At 37.1% G+C, this 24,461-nt stretch overlaps 1 pseudogene; it reads right to left on the bottom strand.

Annotated features, from left to right (window-relative positions):
- Positions 1–400: 400 nt before the first annotated feature.
- Positions 401–12,017, bottom strand: LOC132169456 (uncharacterized; annotated as a pseudogene).
- Between the last annotated feature and the right edge of the window lie 12,444 nt (positions 12,018–24,461).

Below are 24,461 nucleotides of genomic sequence, written 5' to 3'. Positions count from 1 at the left end.
TGATTAATGTTTATTGCTTTGTGGTTTTGGGTTATTATTTCTGTTGCATATTTTGAGATTAAAATTGCTGCATCATTAATTTGTTTCATTGGGGTCAATCCATCTTTTTGAAAGGGCATGAAATGTGTAGCATTAGGTCTAGGTCCCCAAGTTCCTGTAAAAAAAAAAAATCTGGCAAACCACTAAAAGCCACAAGCAACAGATTAATGATGGTGATGATAATAAGCATTTGCATTGAGTTAAACTTAGGTGCAGAGCCAAGATACACAAGTGTTTTCACATACATAATCACAAAACATCTTCATTCTTACAGGAAGGAAATAAAGATACAAAAAAAAAAAAAAAAAAAAAGGTTCTGCTTAGAAAGAAGCCATTGGATGTATTGACCAATTTGTTCAGTTTACTTACCCACAATCAATTTTGCTCTTGCCGGGCCCTTGTTTATTTGGAACTGATCCACTAAGCCAAAATGAGCCATTAATAACCAAACAAATGTGATAAGCTCTCCTCCATTGCTTAGTTGAGCAGCATGAGCATTGGCCCTGCAATGGCTTGCGGCATAAGACAACAATTCCACTCACATCGTACTCATTAGTTCCCATTTCTTATGCTGCTCCAACTTTTGTAGCTCTTTGGCGAGAATACATGCATCAAACAGTACAGATTTGCTTCTGTCTCCCTTCACAGCAACAGGTTCCACATATGTATTTACTTTAAGGATTCTAGTACAAGCCCCTTTATAATCATGTTGGTCGATGCCCCTTTCATTGAAGAATCTTTTGGCCTCAGCACAGGTATCACGAAATCTTATTTGGCCAATACCTGCTAATAACTAGAAGATATAACATATAATCTGAAAGGATTTTAGAAAGTTCACGGTGATCGGTATTACTACTGTCTTCTTGATAGCAGAGTTCTGTAGCAATATGCCATAATATAAGGCTCTGATCATAATCAACGTCGACAATATAATGCCTCAACTTGCTAGTCTCAATGGTTTCATCAATATTTTGTAGAACCCAATCACCTCGGGCGGAATATATCTTCTTCGTAGTGTTAGGATCATCTGAGAGATGGGATTTCATTTTCAGCTCATCAAAGATGAAAACCCATAGCTTTCTTTTTAATGGTTTCGTGGAAACGTAATTCATCTGACCATAGAAACCCTTAGGGCCCAATGTCTTGATGACCCAAGTCAATTTATAGCAAAAATCATCAAAGCATGTAGGAATCCTTTTTGGACGTTCTTGTAGACAATAATCTATCAAGTTGAATGTATGTAATGATTCACACCATCTCCGGAATAGGATTCTTCTAGCCCTTCCCAAGCGATTCATTGATTCTATATCTTCCCCCCAGTTTATCTTCTTGAGATGGAGAATGTATACAAGGAGAGGGAAGAGGCATATTTCAATAGTGCATGCGCAGATATTATCATGCCTCGACCAGTAGTTCCAGATGGAAACAGCAGTCCAATCAGAGAAAGTCATCCTAAAGTGAGCAATTGTATCCAATCCTATGGCAGCATAGAGCAAGGTATATGTGAAAAACGCTATGCCGACTCTAAAAATTTGTTTATCACAATTTATACTGAATTAATACTATGAAGCAATAAACAATTCAATCACCCAAAATTTATAAAGCAATAAAACGCAACACAGATATTTTGGTTACGAAGAGTAAACCTTTTAGAAACCGATCTAAAAGTAAAACCTACCTGGGGCAGCCAAACTCAGGAAATCACTATCAAAAGATTATCCAGAGATTACAGACACTAGGAACACTTACAACCCTTTGCAAGATCTTAGCTCTGTAAGATCGACAAGCCTACAACTCGTTTCCTTGCTCACAATCTTCTTCAACGTGATTCTCCTTTATCGGACCCTTCCGATAGACTTCTCAACCGTAGATTTATCAAATGCATATCTAAAAATCTAAGAGATTCAATTTAACGCTCACCACATATGATCTCTCTTAGCACAGCTTCTGATGAACTCTCTGGAGTGAAAAATTTGTGCTTCTCTCTTTTATAATGATGTATATATACTCCCGACAAAATCCTAAACCTAACCCACTTAAATTCACGTTTTTGGGCCTAAAACTTACGGGGTGTCCGGACAGGTTAATGGGCTGTCTAGACAGGGCCTTGCGGAGCAAAAATAGAGTTTCTGGAAATGCGGTCCAGACCCGGAGAAGGCCTGTCCAGACAGGGCATGCAATGGGTGAAACAGCATTCTGAAAATGCTGTCCAGCCTCGATCAACAGCTCTGATCGATTGGCGTTTGTGGTCCGATTGAGCTGAAATTGTGCAGAGACGTTCATAACACATGAATATATATTATGAACGGTGGAGATTGGATTCTGAGCATTCTATATCAGTGTTTGAACCCGTAAACAGTAGCCTCTGCATTTTGGAACTGAATTAAGCCAACACAAGAACTAACATACTCCGCCTTTGGCAATTCAGTGACAAAACCAAAATGCCGAGCCAATCCATCATCTCCCCATATTTACTCCCCCTTTTTGTCACAGAATGACAAAAGGTCTTCATGTTTCCTGAAACACTTCACAAAATACATCAAGACATATGTGGAACAAGAAGACATAAATAAAACTCATGATAAAAAAAATGACATAGAATGCATGATCATAAAGAAACATCAGCAAAACTCCTCCTCAATGTATGACTCACTTAACAACAAGAAACTAGAAATGCAAAACATGTTTCTTTCCCTCAAAAGTCAAATGAACACACATGATATACACATCAATGACTCATGTATTACACAATGAATATCTCAAACATGCTCCAAATATGCAAAATATACATGAGACTAGAAATGGCAAGAAATTCCTATTGCTTAACCCAAGCCAAGAAAATGTTCCATTCAACCCATGCTTGTGTGGTGTGTGTGTGTGTAAGCCATCTAAAAAGAAAAATTTTCAACGTACAAAATGAGGAGAAAGTTTCACCACTATGAGGTTTTGACAAGTATATTAAATCAAAAGTCAAACCTTATCATACTAGGGCCTAGCCACTCTCATCCTATACATTTCTCTTTGTAAAACATTTTGCACAAGTTTGACACAGTGAAATAAATTCCTTTTGGAATATGATCTTTTGATTTTATTTGTTTCACTATCTTGTTTATTTTTCTCTTTCAGAAAGTGTCCTTAAACTTTTGGTGCTTATCACAAAAGAGAAAGCAGGAATTTTTAAGCCCTAAGTTCAACTAGCATATGGTCAATTTGAAGAATATGATTAGTTAAAAACCTCATATTGTTACCTAATAGACTTCACAAATAAAGTGAAACAAAACCTCAATTTAAGCTTAAATGTGTACAAGAGATAAAGCATAGGCAAAATGTACCACATAAGCTCAGGCTTTAGGTAACCACAAAAACAAGTCCATTGACACAAATTTTCATCTCATTCATATTAAGAACATTCCAAGACGCAAGGAATTAAATCCATAAAAAGCAACATGAGAAATTAATGGACTATCTAGGTGCATAAGACATAAGAAATAAAAGAAAACAATCAAAGTAACATATTTTTGTCTTTTTGAAATTTTTCACAAAAGAAATGCACACGAAAGAAAACAAATGCAAAACAAACAAAAATGCAATGCAAAACAAAACAACATGCTTGAATTGATATTACAATAGGCAAGACATGAATGTCCTTTAGCATTAAACTTTCATCACATTTTATAGGTCCAACTATAAAATAATGATTTGATTTAATAACTACTTTTAGGTCTTCACAAGACATTACACATTCCTGAACATTTGATTAGCAAGTAGACAAAAATCTTGGTAGTCCACACACAACATCTCATCAATAAGCTTTTCAAAGATCATGATATATGAATTTCTTGAAAAATCATTTATAAATATGCCTCAAAACAAGAATCTCAAAACAATCATGTATACACTCTTTATACAAAAAGTGTAACAACAAAAACAATGCTATGCATAAACAATAAAGCAAAAAAAAAAAAAAAATGCAAAGCAAAGAAAAATAACACGCTCTAGGATATTCAAAAATAAGCAAAACAATCAATCCTAAGCATGTTATTGACTCATCTAACTTTAGGTGAGATCACTATCACTCTCCCTGAATGGGTGAATGGTATAATCCTTTCTAACCCAAACCTTCTTGAAAGAAGGTGTAGAGACGTGAACATTTTTAATCTTGTCTAATCTAGACAAACCTCCCATCATCATTGTGCATAACCCCAAAGGTTCTTTCCTAGAAACAGAATTTTTATTTTTATGCTTATAAGGTTTCAATTTAAAACAGTTGGGTCGAATGTGACCAACTTTTTCACAATGATGACAAGTAGGGATAAACGTTTTAGGAGGTAGATTCCTAAGAGGATGGACGACTCTAAACTTGGGGTAAGATACACAAGGTTCAATATGAATTTTCTTAACTTTCTTACCTTGTGAGGTTGAGGCAGCTGCTGTTTTTCTTTTAACCAAAGAGTCTTCTACTTTTTCTGATTTAACAAATATTATCTCGGAAGTAGAATCATTGTTAGAAGACAAAACAACATGACAATCAAAACTTAACTCAGATTTATCACAATCAGAATTCTGAGTATGCAACATATTCTCAAAGGAATTGCTAGAGATTTCCAATAGAGTTTCTGACTCTTTTAATTTATTTTCTAACAAATCAACTTTAGAACCTAAAATAAGATTTTCAGATTTTAAAGAATCAATTAAAAAATGTGATTTTGAGAATTTAGTAACAATAGATTCTTTCACATGTTTAAGATCTTGAAAAATCCTCCAAACAATTTGTATATTGATGTCTCAAAAGAGTGAATTTTTCTAACAAATTGTTGAAGGAGTTTATAAGATCATATTCCTCTTGAGAAGTATTCATAGCAAATATGAGTCAATAGATCTCACTCAGGAATTTAATCCAAACAGAGTGAACTCGCTTTGATACCAATTGAAAAACGCTATACTGACTCCAAAAACTTGTTTATCACAATTTATGCAGAATTAATACTAAGAAGCAATAAACAATTCAATCACCCAAAATATATCAAGTAATAAAGAGGCAGACACATATATTTTGATTATGAAGAGAAAACCTTTTAGAAATCGATCTAAAAGTAAAACCTCTCTGGGGTAGTTAAACCCAGAAAATCACTATCAAAAGATTATCCAGAGATTATAGACACTAAGAACACTTACAACCCTTTGCAAGACCTTGGCTTTGTAAGATCGACAAGCCTACAAGTCGTCTCCTTGCTCACAATCTTTTTCAACGTGATTTGCCTTTACCGGACCCTTCCGATAGACTTCTCAACCATAGATTTATCAAAGGAATAACTAAAACTCTAAGAGATTCAATTTAACGCTCACCATATATGATCTCTCTTAGCACAGCCTTCGACGAACTCTCTGGGGTGAAAAATTCGTGCCTCTCTTTTATGATGATGTATATATACCCCCAACAAAACCCTAGACCTAACCCACTTAAATTCATGCTTTTGGGCCTAAAACTTACGGGGTGTCTGGACAGGTTAATGGGCTGTCTGGACAGGGCCTTGCGGAGCAAAAATAGAGTTTCTGGAAATGCGGTCCAGATCCGGGGAAGGCCTGCTCGGACAGGGCATGCAATGGGTGAAATAGCATTCTGGAAATGCTGTCCAGCCTTGATCAACAGCTCTGATCGATGGGCATTTGTGGTCCGATTGAGCTGAAATTTTGCAGGGACGTTCATAACACATGAATCTACATTATGAACGGTGAAGATTGGATTCTGAGTATTTTATATCAGTGTTTGAGCCTGTAAACAGTAGCCTTACATTTTGGAACTGAATTAAGCTAACACAAGAACTAACACTATGTAATTCCAACATCGATATTGCGAAAACCATGCTTATCTAATGGATAGAAGGTTGAAAGGGCTGCCACAACCGCGCACCAGGATATAAACCGGACCAAGTATCCAGTCATTGAATGCACCACGACAACCTTGGTATAGAGAACTTCATAGATGAAGTTGAGTTCAATTGCTAGCACTTTAAAAGCATCTTCTGGGGTTCCATGAAAGAAAAACAGCTGGCTCTCGTGACGCTCACGGTTGTTGGGAACGTGTGCCTTGAACCTAGGGGTGGGACCCAACTGGTTTTGTTGTGTTATACAAGGTTTGGAATTCCCTTTCATGGTTGGAGTTGGAGTTTTTGTCCTACACAAAAGTGGGTTTCCTTGTTGGACTTTTAGTAGGAAAAAAGCACCAACTATGTACTCCTATATAAAGGTAAGTGCTGTGCAGCAATGAGGTGTGCAAAAAAAATCAAAGTAATATTTGCTTTGTGTTTTGGTGAGCCAACAATAGAGAGAAAAAAGAGAGAGCAATAAAGAGTGTTTTTTTTTTCTTCCTCTTTTTGTTGTTATTCTCCTTTGGGCAAAGTGAGAATTTGGTGTATTTGGGGCTTTGGGTTTGAGTGGTTTTTTCGCCCTATTACTCTCTTATACTCATCTTTTGATAGTGAATTTTTTCTGGGTCGTCTCCGCCAGTGGATGTAAGCTTGTTAAGCCGAACCACTTAAATCTTTGTGTCGTGTGTGATTGCTTATCTTTGTTATTCCGCATTCTTCTTATTTTTTGCATCTCACAGGTCTTGGAAAATAGGATTAATTTCCTAACAACTGGTATCAGAGCTGTTGGTTCGAGTGGGAGCGATGGCAGGTGAAAAAGGAAAGATGGGAATTGAAAAATTTGACGGCAAAGATTTTGGGTATTAGAAGGTACAAATTGAAGATATTCTTTATGGAAAGGATCTTCATCAACCTCTTTTGGAGGAATAACTCGACGATATGTAGAATAGCGAGTGTGCTCTGCTTGATCGTAAAGCCCTAGCAGTTATCAGGTTATCACTGTCAAAATCAATTGCACACAACTTTGTAAGGGAGAAGACCACAGCAGGTCTAATGAAGGCTTTGTCAAGCATGTATGAGAAGCCGTCGGCTAACAATAAGGTGCATCTGATGAAGAAATTGTTCAACCTAAAGATGGCGGAAGGGGCTTCAGTGGCACATCATCTCAATGAGTTCAACACCATCACAAATCAATTATCCTCGGTGGAAATTAATTTTGATGATGAGGTTAGCGCGTTGATCGTCTTGACATCTTTGCCAAATAGCTGGGAAGCAGTGAGGATGGCTGTGAGCAACTCTGTAGAGAAGAGTAAACTGAGCTATGAAGACGTCAGGGATTTGATTCTCAGTGAAGAGGTTCGCAGAAGAGATGCGGGTGAGGCCTCTTGTTCTAGTGCTGCTTTAAACCTCGAGACTCGGGGTAGAAGACAAGACAAAAACTCTGTGAGGGGCAGATCTAAGTCCAAGAAGGGTAGGAGCAAATCCAGGTTTGGACGACAACCTGAGTGTTGGAACTGTGGTAAGACAGGCCACTTCAAGAAGAACTGCAAAGAACTGAAGAAGAAGACCGAAAATGATGCCACAAATGTCGTGGTAACAGAAGAAGTGCACGATGCCCTACTTCTATCTATTGACAGTCCTCTTGATTCTTGGGTCTTGGACTCAAGAGCTTCCTTTCACACTACACCGATCCGTGAAGTTCTCGAAAATTATGTGGCAGGAGATTTTGGTAATGTGTACTTGGCTGAAGGAACGGCGCTGGATGTTATGGGTATAGGCAATATTGGCATTAGAGTCCACAGTGACTCTCTATGGAAGCTGCAAAATGTCAGGCATATCCAAAGCTGAAAAAGAACCTGATTTCAGTAGGATAGCTTGATGATGAAGGGCATTCAATTCATTTCCACGGTGGAAAGTGGAAGGTCAGCAAGGGAGCTAGGATTTTGGCTCGTGGTCATAAGACAGACACTCTCTATATGACGACAAACAGCAGGGATACAATTGTTGTTGCAGATCCGGGTGCTAACTCAAAATTATGGCACCTAAGGCTTGGGCACATGAGCGAGAAAGGGATGAAGGTACTTCTGTCAAAGGGGAAACTACCGGAGTTGAAGTTAGTTAAGTCTGATTTGTGTGAAGGCTGCATCCTAGGAAAGCAAAAGAATTTGAGTTTCGCGAAGGTTGGTAGAACACCGAAGTCGGGAAAGCTGGAGTTGGTACACATGGATTTGTGGGGTCCCGCACCAGTGGCATCTTTTGGAGGCTCGCGGTATTACATCACATTTATTGATGACTCAAGCAGGAAGGTATGGGTTTACTTCTTAAAGCTTAAATTTGATGTATTTGAAGTTTTTAAGAAGTGGAAGGTCATGGTAGAGACAAAAACTGGTCTGAAATTGAAGTGTCTAAGATCAGACAATGGGGGAGAATACGAAGACGGGGGTTTCAAACAATTTTGTGCAGTGAATGGAATTAGAATGGAAAAGACTATCTCGGGGACACCACAGCAGAATGGCGTGGCTGAGCGCATGAACAAGACACTCAATGAGCGTGCAAGAAGTATGAGGTTGGATGCTGGACTACCGAAAACTTTCTGGGCGGATGCAATAAGCACTGCTGCTTACTTGATAAACAGAGGACCATTAGTTCCTTTGGGCCATAGACTACCTAAAAAAGTCTGGAGTGAAAAGGAGGTAAATCTTTCTCACTTGAAAGTTTTTGGTTGTGTTTCATATGTCTATATTGAATCTGATGCTTGTAGCAAGCTAGATGCTAAGTCTAGAAAATGTTATTTCATTGGCTATGGGGATGAGGCATTCGGGTATAGGTTTTGGGATGATCAAAACCGGAAGCTCATTAGAAGTAGAAATGTTACTTTTAATGAGATGGCTGTGTATAAGAATAATTCAAGTGCAGAACCAGTAAGTACAGATTCAGAGGTTGGGAAGCCTGAATTTATCAACCTAGATGGAATTTCTAAAGGTGTAGCTCAGATAAGGAATTCAGAAGTTGATAAGGATTCAGAAACTGAAGATGGTCTAGAAGTTGAAGAAACAGTAGATCAAAAGACTGAACAAGGTACACCGATTGTGGTTATCCGTAGATCTATTAGAACCATTAGATCTCCACAGCGTTTTTCACCCTCCCTGTTTCATATTTAATTTGTTGACGGATGGCGGTGAGCCAGAGACGTTTGTTGAAACCTTGAAGGTTAAAGATTCATCAAGTGGGAGTTAGCCATGAAGGATGAGATGGACTCATTATTGACTAACCAGACCTGGGAGCTGACTGAGTTGCCAGCAGATTAAAAGGCTTTGCACAACAAATGGGTGTTTAGAATAAAGGGTGAACATGATGGTAGCAAACGCTACAAGGCAAGATTGGTAGTCAAGGGATTCCAACAGAAAGAAGGAATTGACTACACAGACATATTCTCTCCGGTGGTGAAGATGACAACCATTAGAATTGTGCTGAGCATTGTGGCGGCAGAGAACTTACATCTAGAGCAGTTAGATGTGAAGACGGCGTTCTTTCATGGTGAGTTTGAGGAAGAAATTTATATGCAGCAGCCACAGGGATTCGCAGTGCAGGGGAAGGAGAGTTTAGTGTGCAAACTGAGAAAAAGCTTGTATGGTCTGAAACAAGCTCCAAGACAATGGTACAAGAAGTTTGATAGTTTCATGTGCAGTACTGGGTTCACGAGATGCAATGCAGATCATTGCTGCTATGTCAAGAGTCTTAATAACTCTTACATTATTCTACTTTTGTACGTAGATGATATGCTTATTGCAGGGGCCAGTATGGAAGACATCAACAAGTTAAAGAACTAGTTGTCAAAACAGTTTGCAATGAAGGATTTGGGTGCTGCTAAACAAATCCTTGGGATGAGAATTATCAGGGACAGGGCCAATAGTACACTGAAGATTTCACAGACAGAATATGTGAAGAAGATTCTCAGCAGATTTAGCATGAATGAAGCTAAGTCAGTGAGCACACCCTTGGGGAGTCACTTCAGACTAACTAAGGATCAGTCATCGAAGACGGATCAAGAGAAAGCATACATGAGCAAGGTACCTTATGCGTCAGCTATCGGAAGTCTGATGTATGCAATGGTCTGTACTAGATCGGATATTGCACATGCAGTAGGAATTGTGAGCAGGTACATGAGTAATCTAGGGAAGCATCATTGGGAGGCAGTCAAGTGGATTTTGCGATATCTGAGAGTAACTTCAAATATGTCCCTTTGCTTCACAGGTGTAGAATTGAAGCTGCAGGGCTACGTGGATGCTGATCTAGCAGGTGATGTTGATAGCAAGAAAAGTACTACAGGGTTTGTATATACTCTAGGAGGTACTGTTGTGTGTTGGACCTCAAGGTTAGAGAAAATTGTAGCCATTTCCACTACAGAGGCGGAGTATATGGCCGTGACAGAAGCTGAAAAGGAGATGGTTTGGCTACAAGGTTTTTTTGATGAGTTGGGAAAGAAGAATGAGAAGGGCGTTCTACACAGTGACAGTCAGAGTGCCATTTTTCTTGCGAAGAACCCGGCGTATCATTCAAGAACAAAGCATATACAGTTGAGGTATCACTTCATTCGATCTCTTCTTGAAAGTGAACAATTGCTACTTGAGAAGATTCATGGAACTGAAAATCTGGCAGACATGCTGACAAAAGGAGTGACTATTGAGAAACTGAAGCTGTGCGCATCTTCAATTGGTCTTCGAGCTTGAAGATAGGCGGAGGAGACATCCGGAGGAGATTCACTATGTTGCGACTTTGTAGGATTCGAGTCAAGTGGGAGATTGTTGGGAACGTGTGCCTTGAACCTAGGGGTGGGACCCAACTGGTTTTGTTGTGTTATACAAGGTTTGGAATTCCCTTTCATGGTTGGAGTTGGAGTTTTTGTCCTACACGAAAGTGGGTTTCCTTGTTGGACTTTTAGTAGGAAAAAAGCACCAACTATGTACTCCTATATAAAGGCAAGTGCTGTGCAGCAATGAGGTGTGCAAAAAAAAAAATCAAAGTAATATTTGCTTTGTGTTTTGGTGAGCCAACAATAGAGAGAAAAAGAGAGAGCAAGAAAGAGTGTTTTTTTTTTTTTTTTTCTCTTTTTGTTATTATTCTCATTTGGGCAAAGTGAGAATTTGGTGTATTTGGGACTTTGGGTTTGAGTGGTTTTCTCGCCCTATTACTCTCTTGTACTCATCTTTTGATAGTGAATTTTCTCTGGATTGTCTCCGCCAGTAGATGTAAGCTTATTAAGCCGAACCACTTAAATCTTTGTGTCGTGTGTGATTGCTTATCTTTGTTATTCCGCATTCTTCTTATTTTTTGCATCTCACGGGTCTTGGGAAATAGGATTAATTTCCTAACAACGGTAACTGAAGATGAGATCCACGATGAGACCCTTGAAGATTTCAAAGAAGTGGTAAGCATGTTTCACTTCCTCAAAAGCATAGAGATCGCGCGGATAACTTCCAGTCTGAGATTCTTTATTAGGTTCTTGTATCAATTGTATCTCAGTTGGGAGTTCAACCTCTTTGTTTGAAGAGTATTCATCCATAAGCTTTGCATAGTTAGGCCCTGGGTCAGGTGCTTTAAGCATTGACTACCGGAATTCATCAAGGTTTGCACGAAATAAAGCACGAGTTCGCTCAACATACTTGATGGTTCCAGCAACAAACACAAGGACAGTAGGAACCCATAACTTGTTTTTGGGAAAGGATTGACTGAAGACAGTAATAGTAGCAGCAAGTTGGCTCAGGAGTCCAACCAAATGCCTTCGCCAGAGGGCATTATCCTCCAGAGAAAAAGCAGTTATGGTATCTGGACCAGCAAGGTGTAACAAAAGAAAGGGAACCCAAAAAGCTAGAATGCCAGCATGATCATTATTAGGTATCCCACTATATTTTTGACTGTTGGAAATAAGTCCCACTGCAAAGTTAGCAACCCAATCGGCCACCAAGTAAGCTAACCAAATCAGAGAGATTACCAACGCACGCCCTGGCCTGTTCGCTTTCTGAATGGTGCAAGCAGAATTAGAATGGTCAGTAATGAGAGACTTAAGAGAAGGAAACCATGGATGTTCCATTTATCATACAACTTCTTCATTACGTTAAAAACATTAAAAATAGACATATCTTTCTCCTTTCTTTCACCCTGTACCTTGAAGAGAGAGCTTTTAGTGTTAGTTTTTTAAGTTGCTAAAACAAAAGGAGGAGGAAGACATAGATTTTTGGGAAAACGGAAATAGGTAATGGATGAGCTACATTTAAAAATTTTGTAACTTTGATGGGGTGCATTGCAATTTTTGAAACATTAAAGGTTAAATTGAAAAATGGCCTAAAACTTTGGGGGGACAAAGTATAATTTTCCATATATATATATATATATATATATATATATATATATATATAAAGTTATTTAGTAAACTACTGTATAACTGTCATATCATCTAGTTGAATAACAATCGTATATTAGATCTGAGAGGAGGGAGCAGATCCTCTCCCCTTCCCCTTCTACTCCCCGCTCCTATCCTCCCACTCCCTTTCCATTTTTTTCTTTTTCTTTACAAGTGTTTTTCGACCAGATTAACAACTTTGACCTTTCCGTTATGCGTTCGTCCACCGTCCACCGTGTTGTGCCATTCATATCCTCTTCGGCCGCTACTGCTGCTTGCTGGTTGTTTGTTTGTGTTTTTTGTTTTGAATAAAAAGGTTTCTTCTCTCTATATCTGCCCTCATGAGCGAGTATGAATAATTAGGTGTGATGGATTATTTCTCACGACCATGGATAGTTCGGTGTTAGGGGTTATCTCTCATGGCCAGTTTAAATAAATTTTATTAGGAAATTTGGCTACCTATGTCTTAGATCTAGTATACTCCAAGCAGATCTACTCTTTAACTGTATTTGTACATAGGTTAGCATAAGATTGAAGTCATAGATAGCACTTCCTTGTAAGAATTTTTGTTTGTATCTATGACTTTGTAACCTCATAGCATGTGGCTATGATTTTGCAGAGCTTTATGCTTCTTGTTCTAAGAACTTTTTGTTCTACTCTGTAAGAGTTTTATGCTCGTAATCTTTAATCAATGAAATCCTCAGATTTCCGTTAAAAAAAATAACAATAGTATATTAAATAGAAATTATGATAGTTAAAGCAATACTACTAGTACTAACTCAATATAATAGTTAGTAAGAGTTGACTGCATAATATATTAATGCTTCAATTATGGACAACAAAATTTGTTAACACCTTTTCTATAAGAATAATTGTATCCACATAAAGACTCAAATAAATTATAAAAATGTCAACAATGGTGAAGACAAACTTAATTTATGGACAAACTATGAACACAAGTATTTGTGTTGGAAATAAATGCACCATGCAATCCCACTCAGATAAATCACAACATGGATAAAAAGATACTTAGGGACGAAAGCAGGATTTTTTATGGATCGAGGAGAATCAAAGCATGAATAAAAAATATAGTAAGATTTAAAATTAAAATAGTATACAAAATATAAAAATTGTATCCAGTCAGTGTTAACAAAATAATTGTTTCTTAATATATTCAATTTTCAATTCAATCACCTATCAAAGTGTGATGCGACGTTCTTTTAAATTCTAAAAATCGTCTACAATTGTATTTGTATTGAATTTCTCAACAATTTTTTTTTTCAATGTACACCATTAAAGAGCCCATCATAAACTTATTTTCAATTTTGTTGTGAAAATGCTTGGTTTTAATAATATACATGAATGAAAAATGCTTGTTTTGTAGTTACAGTTGAAACGAGAGAAAAAAGTAAGCACAATTACAACAACTTGAAAAACAAGTTAATAAACATTTTGATATTATGGTGCTAACGAGCCATTTGTGATATGTATATAAGAGACATTTTTTTGAGCTTTCGCTATCATTTTAGAAACCTTGTTCCTTATATGAAACTACCAAATCTAATATTTCAAGATTCTCATTACCGATCAAGAGGTTTCTTTTTATCATGTTATATATATTTTGTAGGCTAATCTTAATTTGAATTTTTTTAAATCTTAAATATTAATTTGGGTAAAGTCCACTTAACCCCTTCAAATTACCATCCTAATGATAATCTACCCCCCAAACTATCAATTGCGACAATTTATCCCCCAAACTACCAAAACAATGACAATGTACCCCAACTTTTAACAAAATGACAAAATTACCCTTACTAAAATAAAATAAAAAATACTAAAATTTATTTATTTTTTTCAAAATTTTAAGAGTAATTTTGTCTTATTGAAAATTATATAGGGGTAATTTTGTCACTTTGCTAGTATTGGGGGGATACATTGTTATTGTTTTGGTAGTTTGGGAAGTAAATTGTCGCAATTGATAGTTTGGGGGGTAGATTGTCATTGGAGTAGTAGTTTGAAGAGGATAAGTGCACTTTACCCTATTAATTTTAAATTAAATTTATTTAGACTTTATCACTAAGTATTTACCATATTTAGAAAGTCACAAGCTTCCATTCACTTAATGCGGTTAATGCTAAGATAGTTAAATATGCTAAGATTGCTAAGATCCTTTAACAACTTTAAAGGATCTTATCCTACCGTTTGGATCCTTCTCTGGCTATATTAATGTTAAATAAACAATATGTATTGTTGATGAGGGGACAAAAGTTTTCCATTAAATTGAGTTGAAAAGAAATTTATCTAATACAATTTATTAAATTAGTGTTTGTCCTTAAAGTACGTGATTCTTACATACATTTTAAAAATATATATAAAAATCACCGGTTTTAAGAATAAAAATTAATTTAATAAATTAAATTGAAGAAAATTATTGTGCGAAGAAAAACTTTGTCCAAGGATAAGGGACAAAAGACTAAAAAAAAAAAATAGCAAAGACCAAGAGCAGTTGGTTTTTAATAGTTATATTCCAAGGTAACAAAAACTTACATCCTTTACATGGTAAATAGTTATGCTAACATTTTAGGTCTTCCTTACCCAAATAACATAGTTGGTTCCCAATCCACTATTCTATGTGACCACAATGGAGCCATCATTGGAGCCCAAATAGCTGCTGCATGCTCATGTATGGTTGTTCCTCCACTATTGAAGGTGACTCTTCAATGACTACCTTGACAATCAACTCCCCACACCTCCTCACTGACTGAACCTCTGCCCCCATCTACACCAACATCCGCCAACAGCTCTTATCTTCCTCTAAGTCGACTGCATTGAAGACCTCTAGACGTGCCAATTTCAGTGCACATCATTTTGCTAAATGGGATGTTTTAAACCAAGTACTTGGAAGCTTTCCAACCCTCCCACTCCCCAATTCCTTCCTCTTTACGTATTAGAAGTGAAGAAGATCTTGCCTTCTAACTCCATTTTTCGAATTTAAATAGAAAAAAAAAAAAGTTGATTTTAAAAGTTACCCACATGTTTATCAACAAATTGAACAAACTTTTCAAACAAATTAATCCTTAGGGAGATAAAATAAATTTTGAAAAAATAAAAATTTATATGTAATGATCATTTTCCTTTGACATATATATTTGAAGCATAAAATGTAAATTGCTATGAAATACAGTGAAAAAAGAAAGAAAAATTTTATAGAGAATGACAGCTCTAAAAGTTCCAAAGCATCTTACACTAACCATTGAAAGATAATAACAAAGTAATTAAAAGACAAATGAAAAAGAAAGGACAAGATACAAACAACAACATAAGCAAAAGACAACGATTGTTCTTCTCTTCATACTAGGAAAGATTTTTTTTTTTTTTTCTATTTTAAATTTGGCCCAACGTTTGTAGTCCCTTGAAGCCGAATTTGTCTGTTAATTCTCTGAATAAACTCTTCAAATTTTCTGTTCAATTCCTCATCAGACATGCTTGAAAACTCATTTTTATCTTCAGTACTACATGTTTCATGCTTTTCAGTTGTCTCTGACAGCCACCTTATAATGTTCTTCCTCTCGTCAATCACTACTCTTTTGGGTTTTTCTGATTTACTTCGACGATAAGTTTTTTTTTCTTGAATCTTATTAGCCTGCCTTTTCTCTTGCAAATCTTCCTGATGGCTTGGCTTTTCAGAATCACTTTCAATGACAACATGCAAGTTGCTTTCTGGTAGAGCTAATTCTTCAGCTATACATTTTACTTTCCTTTCTTGAAAATCACCAACTTCATGGCTTGATACTGATTTCTTTAACGGCTTCCTACTTCCGAATTCTGGCTCCGGCTGTTGTTCTTCTATAACGACTTCCAACGACTTTCGGCTTCTGGCGCCCGGCTCGGGGTGTTGTTTTTTTATAAGGACTTCCAATGACTTCCAGCTTCCGACGCCCGACTCAGGGGGTTGTTTTTCTATAACGACTTCCGATGACTTCCGGCTTCTGACTCCCGCCTCGGAGTGTTGTTTTTCTATAACGACTCCCGACAACTTCCAGCTTCCACCGCTTGGCTCGGAGTGTTGATTTTCTATAACGACTTCCGACGACTTCCGGCTTCTGAATCCCAGCTCGGGGTGTTGTTTTCCTATAACAACTTCCGACGACTTTCGGCTTCTGGCGTCTGGCTTGAGGTGTTGTTTTTCTATAACGACTTCCAACGACTTCCGGCTTCTGACTCCTGACTCGGGGTGTTGTTTTTCTACAAGGACTTCCGACGACTTCCAGCTTCCAATGCCCGGCTCAGGGTGTTTTTTTTCTATAACAACTTCCGACGACTTCCGGCTTCTGACTCCCGGCTCTGAGTGTTGTTTTACTATAACGACTTCCGACGACTTCCAGCTTCTGACTCCCGGCTCGGAGTGTTGTTTTTCTATAATGACTTCCGACTTCCGACTCCGGGTGTTGGGTGAAACATTTTTCCCTTGCCTATGCATCATATACTCTTCGTAAACATATTGTTTGCTTTCGACGAAGAGAAGGCATACTCTTATTCAATACAATGTCATGATAAAATTTTGCATGAGATAAATGATGATTACCAAATGCTTTGAATGATGAAGGCATGAATGTAGACTAAAAACCAATTGAGAGTTGCCAATTTTAGTAAAGAACATCAAAAATAGAAATTTGACTACGCAATGGCAACAGAATTTGGTTGTCGCTTATGACCTTTTCAAGCCATTGGTTGCCTCTTTTGACCTTTTCAAGTCATACAAAATGTTAGAATATACCGAAAATATATACATAATTAGGTTGATATCAAATATTTTCTATTTAAGAATTGATTGTAATCAAATCAAAAGAATTTGATTACTATATTTGTATTTTACTCATTACCCTATAAATAGGGATCTTTGTATTGTAGATAAATCAAGTCAATGAGCACAATCTAGCCTTTAGTAGCTATTCCGAGCAGTAGACGTAGGTATCTAATACCTAACTACCTGTAAATTCTTTGTGTCTCTTCTCTCTCTTGCTTCCACATATTTCTCACATCATCATTATGGGAAATGCCATTTGGTTCAGGATTTCATGCTTGATTCATTTGGCTATGAGGTTTGGGTTTGATTGTAATAAGAGCCAACTGGTCAAGCCAATGACAAAAATACACTTCATAAAAATATAAATAAATAAAAAATTAAACTAATTTTTTTTTTTAAACTAAAAAAACCAAGGGGGTGGCTCGGCCACCCCATTTGGCCAAATAGAGGACACGTGGCCAAATTACCCCCTTATTTTTTTTTCCGTATTTTTTTTAAAATTTTTTAATTTTTGTAGTTTTCAACTTTATAGGGATATTTTTGTCTTATTGAAAATTTTTAGGGTAATTTTTGTATTTTTGCTTGCCTTGAGGGTGACATTGACATTTTTTAGCAGTTTGAGTGGGATATATATATATATATATATATATATATATATATATTTTCCCAATAAACAATATGAATTATTGATGATGAGGACAGTTTTCCTTTAAATTGAGTTCAAGAAAATTTTTGAAATTCAATCTATCAAATTGACACATGTCCTTAGAGCTCGTGGTTTTCACCTGCATTTTTAAATTAATGTATATGAGAATCACATGTTCTATGGATAGTATCAAGACAGAATTTGATAAACTATCACTAGAAAACAATGAGCAGCACAAACGTGAACAACAAAGGAAAAAGAGGAAGAGATAAAGCTGAACAAGATAAACAAGGAGAAGATATAAGATAGATTTTGTTTTCATTACAAGTGTATTTTGTAATAGTGCATGGATGCATGTGCAGTAAGTTTCTATTTCACAGAAATGAGCAATCATTTAACAACTCTTCTAATTGTATCTATTAATACAATACAAAGGCTATCACCAAATCGTGAAGCCAAAATCTTCTCTAAATACTACTATACTCGTTTAGGCAAATATCAATTTAATAGATTGGATTAAAAGAATTTCTTTGAATCCAATATAAAAGAAAACGTTGTCAACAGACAGGGGCTACGGTCCTATGACCAAAAGATTAAAGAGCAGAGACCATATAGTGTTTGACATGTTTGGAAAATTGATACAATAGTAAGGCCATACAATAATATGTTGAGATACCACACAATCCAAAAACTTAAACCTTTGAGTTTGAGCCCAACTCATTGAAAGAAAGCAGAGTAAACTTGCTTTTGGTGGAATGAAGTCTCAGCTTCGTTCTCATTGTAAATATAGGCAAAGAGTTACAATTGAAATCAAGTTTGACAAAACCAAACTTGATGCTAAGTAAGAGAACTAATACAAAGTTAACTAGGAAAACTAAAACAACTAAAAGACTTGATACAAAGAGAGATATACTAACTTAAATACAAACATAAGATAAAAACATATTTGATGTGAAGAGATAGAATTGGATTCAAACATTGAATCCAAAATAGAGTCTGCGTAGGAGAAGAACACTACACTACAGATGCAGTGCGCTCAAGCGCACTCACTCTTGCCTGCTAAGCGTTCCTTAACAGCCTCCCTCAAATGAATGGGAGGGGGAGTGACCATGAGTTTATCTCTGATGAAAATAAATTGAGAGGAGGTAAGACCCTTTGTAAAGATATTAGCACATTGATCTTGAGTTGGGATGTAGCTAGCACAAAGATCTTTGTGAATAATTTTCTCACGGATGAAGTGGTAGTTAACTTCTATATGCTTGTTACAAGCATGATAGATGGGATTGGAAGCTAAGGCAATAGCTCCTATATTATCACGCCATAGTACAAGAGGGTCATAGAGAGAAACTTGCAACTTTGAGTAACATTCGAAGCCATGAGAGCTCAGCAGCGGTAATGGCCATGGCACGATATTCAACCTCTGTGCTAGATCTTGAGACAACAGGTTGCTTCTTGGCATGCCAAGACACTAAGTTGGAGCCGAAGAAAACACAATACCCTATAGTGGATCTGTGATCAAGAGGAGTCACAATATGCCTGAAATTGAAGAGGACCTGGAGTGCAGTGAAGGCCATGATCTGGTGTGCCTTTAAGATACCTTAGAACTCTTTTAGCAGCCTTCATACGTTCTGTTGTTGGACAATGGAGAAATTGACACAGTTGATTGACAGTGTAGGCTATGTCAGGTCTTGTGAGTGTGTAGTATTGTAGAGCTCCAATGATATTACGATAGGTTGTGGGATCTAGTAGAGCATCACCATCAAGCTTGGTGAGCTTCTTGCCTGAAGTGAAGGGTGCGGCATAGGGCTTTGCTCCAAGCATTTGCACACAATCAAGTAAATCAATAATGTATTTACCTTGATTTAGATGTAAGTAAGTTTTGTCACGAAGGACATGGATGCCTAGGAAGTATGAAAGGCAGCCAAAATCTTTAAGCTTAAATTCCATTTGAAGGCTGTGGATGAGAGACTCCATGATAGATGAATCTGTGCCTGTTACTATGATATCATCAACATATATCAGAATGTAAATATGAACAGAGCCTTGATGAAGCATAAAAAGACAGGTGTCTGATAAGTGCCAATTGTTGCACATTCAAGCCCCTTAATTTACATATGTTAATTCCTTAGCATTGTTATTTGTTTGATTTTGTTTTGTTTTTATGTTTCAGGTCTTATTTGATAAACCATTGGAAATTGGGGTTAAAAGATCCAAAAGTTGAGCATTCTGGAACTAGGATCGAGTGCAGCATTCATGGGATCGAGCGCACTGTGCTCGAGCGTCTGCGATCAAGGGTCGAGCGCATGCCTGCACTCGCATGCACACCAGCTAAGCTCGAGCGCACTCGAGCGTACAGTGCACGACAAGAATTCCTCTCAAGCATGGACTTGGATTTCTGTCTCCCAATTAGACTGGGAGACTGCTCTCCGGTTTTCTTAGGGTTTTTAGGGTTCTCCTAATCCCTATAAATACGGCTCTAAACATTGTAAATAGACACACCGCTTCTAGAGCAAAAATTCAGTAAAATAGTCTGTGGAGCTTAGGAGATCATGAGCAGCTAAACCCAATTGTGGGGTATTGATGTAGCCCTTTCCAAGCACAATGGTTTGATTGTATTTAATTTCTAGTCTTTCAATTTATGCATGTTGATTGTATAACCCTGAGGATTGCTACAGTTGATTTCTGTTCTTCATATTAAATGCAGTTGTTCTTTAAATTCCAAATCAATATTAGTAAAATTCTTATCTTGTCTTAGAAATTATTTTACTATTATTGAACTCAAATCATTCTTATTTTCTGTGATCATAAGAATGATGGTTATACAATGGTATTTAATTGGCATGCAATCAATAGGGTTAGATAGACCATACCTAGGGAAGACGGATTGTACTACACCTTAGTTTAGTGTAATTTAGGTAGATGGTCCGTGCCAACCGAAGATGGGTTATGCTATTCCATTGATTGTATGAGATTATTTTCTTGTTAAAATTATAACATGCATAGAATGAATTACTAGAGTTAATTATGGTTAACCATTGTTGTGCGGATCGTGGTGAAGTCAATACCCTACTCTCTCTTTCATAAATTTACTCCCTTTTATTTCCATTTATTTTATGCACTTTAAATTCTCACAACCAATTTGCTCTCTTTTAATTAAGTTAATTTTGATCTTTTAATTTTGATAATTAAACCCCTGCAGTCCTTGAGGTTCGACACCCTCAATATAGCCCTATCCTACGGGATTCGTTCTATTGTGAGTGGTAATTTTATTATTGATATTTTTGGTCACAAAATACCACATCAGTGTCTACTAGGGATCCAACAAAACCAAGATGAAGAAGAGCTTGTGACAATATGTGAAACCAGGCTCTTGTGGCTAGCTTTAGACCATAGAGGGCCTTTTTGAGCTTACAAACATGATCTGGAAAAGCTGCATCAACAAAACTAGTAGGTTAGTCCATGAGGACTTCTTCATTTAAGTGACCATGAAGGAAAGCATTGGAGACATCCAATTGCTTGAGGGGCCAATTGTAGTGGATTGCTAAGGATAACAGGATCCGTACAGTGGCTGGTTTGATAACTGGACTGAAGGTTTCAATGTAGGCAATATCATCTCTTTGTTGAAAACCCTTAGCCATTAGTCTTGCCTTGTATCTTTCAATAGTGCCATCTAATTTTCCCTTTAGCCCAAAAACCCACTGGTTTTTTATGATGTTTCGATGTGAAGGTCTAGGGCAGAAAGACCAAGTACCATTGTCAGCCAGAGCTTGAAGTTCACTTTCCATTGTAGGAAACCATTTAGGGTTAGACACAGCCTGAGCAAATGTAGTAAGGATAGAAGGCAGTGATGTGGTATGAAAGGATTTTAATGGATGCTTGGTTGACTTTAAGGATCAAAATAGCTGATATTTGGGAAAAGACTTAGGTTTGGAGTTTCTAGTCATAGATCTTGTGACAATACAAGGAGAGGCTGGCTCAGGAGGTGCAGGTAAAAGCTAAAGTAGGGATTGATCTAGGTTAGGGATAGACTTAGGGGTAGGTGGTAGCAATTCTGTAGTAAGGTTAGTTAAGGGAGTAGAGGGTTCAGATGTTGGTGAAGAGGAAAGTCACGAGGGGAGAGGGGAAGCAGGAGTGTTTGTTAGGATAGGTACTCGTGCTCGAGAAGATGAGGTGATAGGGGATGAGGTGTGAACAATAATAGAGTCAGAATTATTCACAGAGTAAAAATGAGAAAGATTAAGAACAACACCTATAAGGGAAGGATTTGATTCGTTAGGGGATGAAGATGCTGCTCTACTTTGTGCATGAAACGCCAATTCATCAAAAACAACATGTCTAGAGACATACACGATTGGAGTTGGGATACCATGAAAGAAAGTAGAGTAAACTTGCTTTTGGCGGAATGAAGTCTAGTTTCGTTCTCATTGTATATATAGACAAAGAGTTACAATTGAAATCAAGTTTGACAAAACCAAACTGGATGCTAACTAGGAGAACTAATACAAAGTTAACAAGGAAAACTAAAACAACTAAAAGACTTCCTCAAAAAAAAAAAAAAAAAACAACTAAAAGACTTAATACAAAGAGAGATATACTAACTTAAATACAAACATAAGATAAAAACATATCTAATGTGAAGAGATGGAATTGGATTCAAACAGTGAATCCAAAACAGAGTCTGCGTAGGAGAAAAACACTGCACTACAAGTGTAATGCGCTCAAGCCCACTTGAGCGCTATAGGCGGTGCACTCGAGTGCACTCACTCTCACCTGATAGGTGTTCCTTAACACTTATACTATATTAACCACTCAGTATTGTCACGTACACTTCTTACATCTTTCTAAGATAATAAAAACTTACATCTCCTAAGAGCATTCATAGTAGACTCCCTATATGTGGTTCACTTCCCTAAGTTTAGGGAAAATGTCAAAAAAAATCACAAAAAGCCACCTACAGCATGAAGAAATTCGTGGGCCTAACTCATCTCATAAAACCAGTTCAATAAGAGAGGGCTTCCCACTCCTTATAAACATGCCCAAGATCTTGTTTACAAGCAATGTGAGATTATTCTTCAACACCCTCCCTCATATGTAGGCTAGTATTTTTCTGGGTCCTTGTCACGGGATAAGTAGTGTGGGCCCCATTTGTCTTATGGTAGACTCTGATACCATGTTAAATCACCAGTTATCCTAAAAACTTAAGTTTACAAGAAGAGGTAAATTTAATCACTTAACCATTACTTTAATAGTCCCCCTCACGTGTGGGCTTAAACTCCCGTTTAATAGGTGAGACCCAACACATGGAATATTTAATTTAAATGGGGGTGAATTGACGAAGTCAAGGTTCGATCCACCACAGGGTATTGTGTTTTCTTCGGCTCCAACTTAGTGTCTGGGCTTGCTAAGAAGTAGCCTGTTGTCTCAAGATCTAGCACTGAGGCTGAATATCGTGCCATGACCATTACAACTGCTGAGCTCTCATGGCTTCGAATGTTACTCAAAGAATTGTAGATTTCTCTCCATGATCCTCTTGTACTCTGGTGTGATAATATAGGAGCTATCGCCTTGGCTTCCAATCTCATCTATCATGCTCGTACCAAGCATATAGAAGTAGACTACCACTTCATCCATGAGAAAATTCTACAGAAAGATCTCAGTGCTGACTACATTCCGACTCAAGATCAATGTATTAATATCTTTACAAAGGGTCTTACATCCTCTCGCTTTCTTTTCCTCAGAGTCAAACTCATAGTCAATCCCCCTTCCATTCGTTTGCAGGGGCTGTTAAGGAACATGAAGCACAAAGATTGAATTTGGTTTAAACTCCTTTAGTTTGGTTCAAACCAAATTCAATAACTCTTGAATATATCTTTTCTCTACTTTTCTCTGTATTAAAGCTTTCTAGTTGTATTAGTTCTCTTAGTTCTAGTTGTAATTAGTTCTCCTAGTTCTATTTGTAATTGTTCTCCTTTTAGTTGATTTCAATTGTAACTCTTTACCTATAAATACAATGAAAACGAAGCTAAGACTTCATTTCGCCAAAAGCAAGTTTCTTTGCTTTCTTTCACAGCAGACTCCCTAAATGAGCCCTAAACATTAGAATCGCTACAGTTGAACCCAATGTATTGGGTTCCACTGTAGCAATCAAATACATTATTATAATTATAAAAATTCTCTCTCTCCTCTCCTACCTGAGTCTTGACGTACGCATTCTTCTCTTCCTTGCTTATCTTCTTTGTTCAATGCTTCAAGCAAGTAGATTTCTCCTTCTTGCACAGCCCTAACCTTGGAAAATTATTACCCACACAACCACACGGACCACACCAACATATCTTTCTTCTACAAAATCATAGAAATCTTCTTCATTCAAAAATGGGTTTCTGCCACACCTCCAAAAATGGGTTTTTGTCATACCCTTCACGTTGATATGAAATCATCGAAATATCCTTCATTCAGATATCCTCGAAATCCTTCTTCTGCCACCGAAACACCAACTTCCTTCGAAACAACATTTCTAGCTAGCGGAGACGAGAGAGAGAGAGAGAAAGCAAAAGAGTTTCAAGAAAAAAAAAAAAAAACAATTGAAGTAAAAATAATATTTGGGGTAGTTACCTTTTGCCCCCATCAACTACAATGAATTGTTATTTTCTCCCCATGAACTGTCAACTGTACCACCCGACACTATCAAACTACCATTTTGTA

The sequence above is a fragment of the Corylus avellana genome, chromosome ca2, assembly GCF_901000735.1.
Source record: "Corylus avellana chromosome ca2, CavTom2PMs-1.0".
In the NCBI taxonomy this organism is placed as follows: domain Eukaryota; kingdom Viridiplantae; phylum Streptophyta; class Magnoliopsida; order Fagales; family Betulaceae; genus Corylus; species Corylus avellana.
Note: the sequence above shows the minus strand (reverse complement) of the source record. Positions and strands in the feature narration are given on the sequence as shown.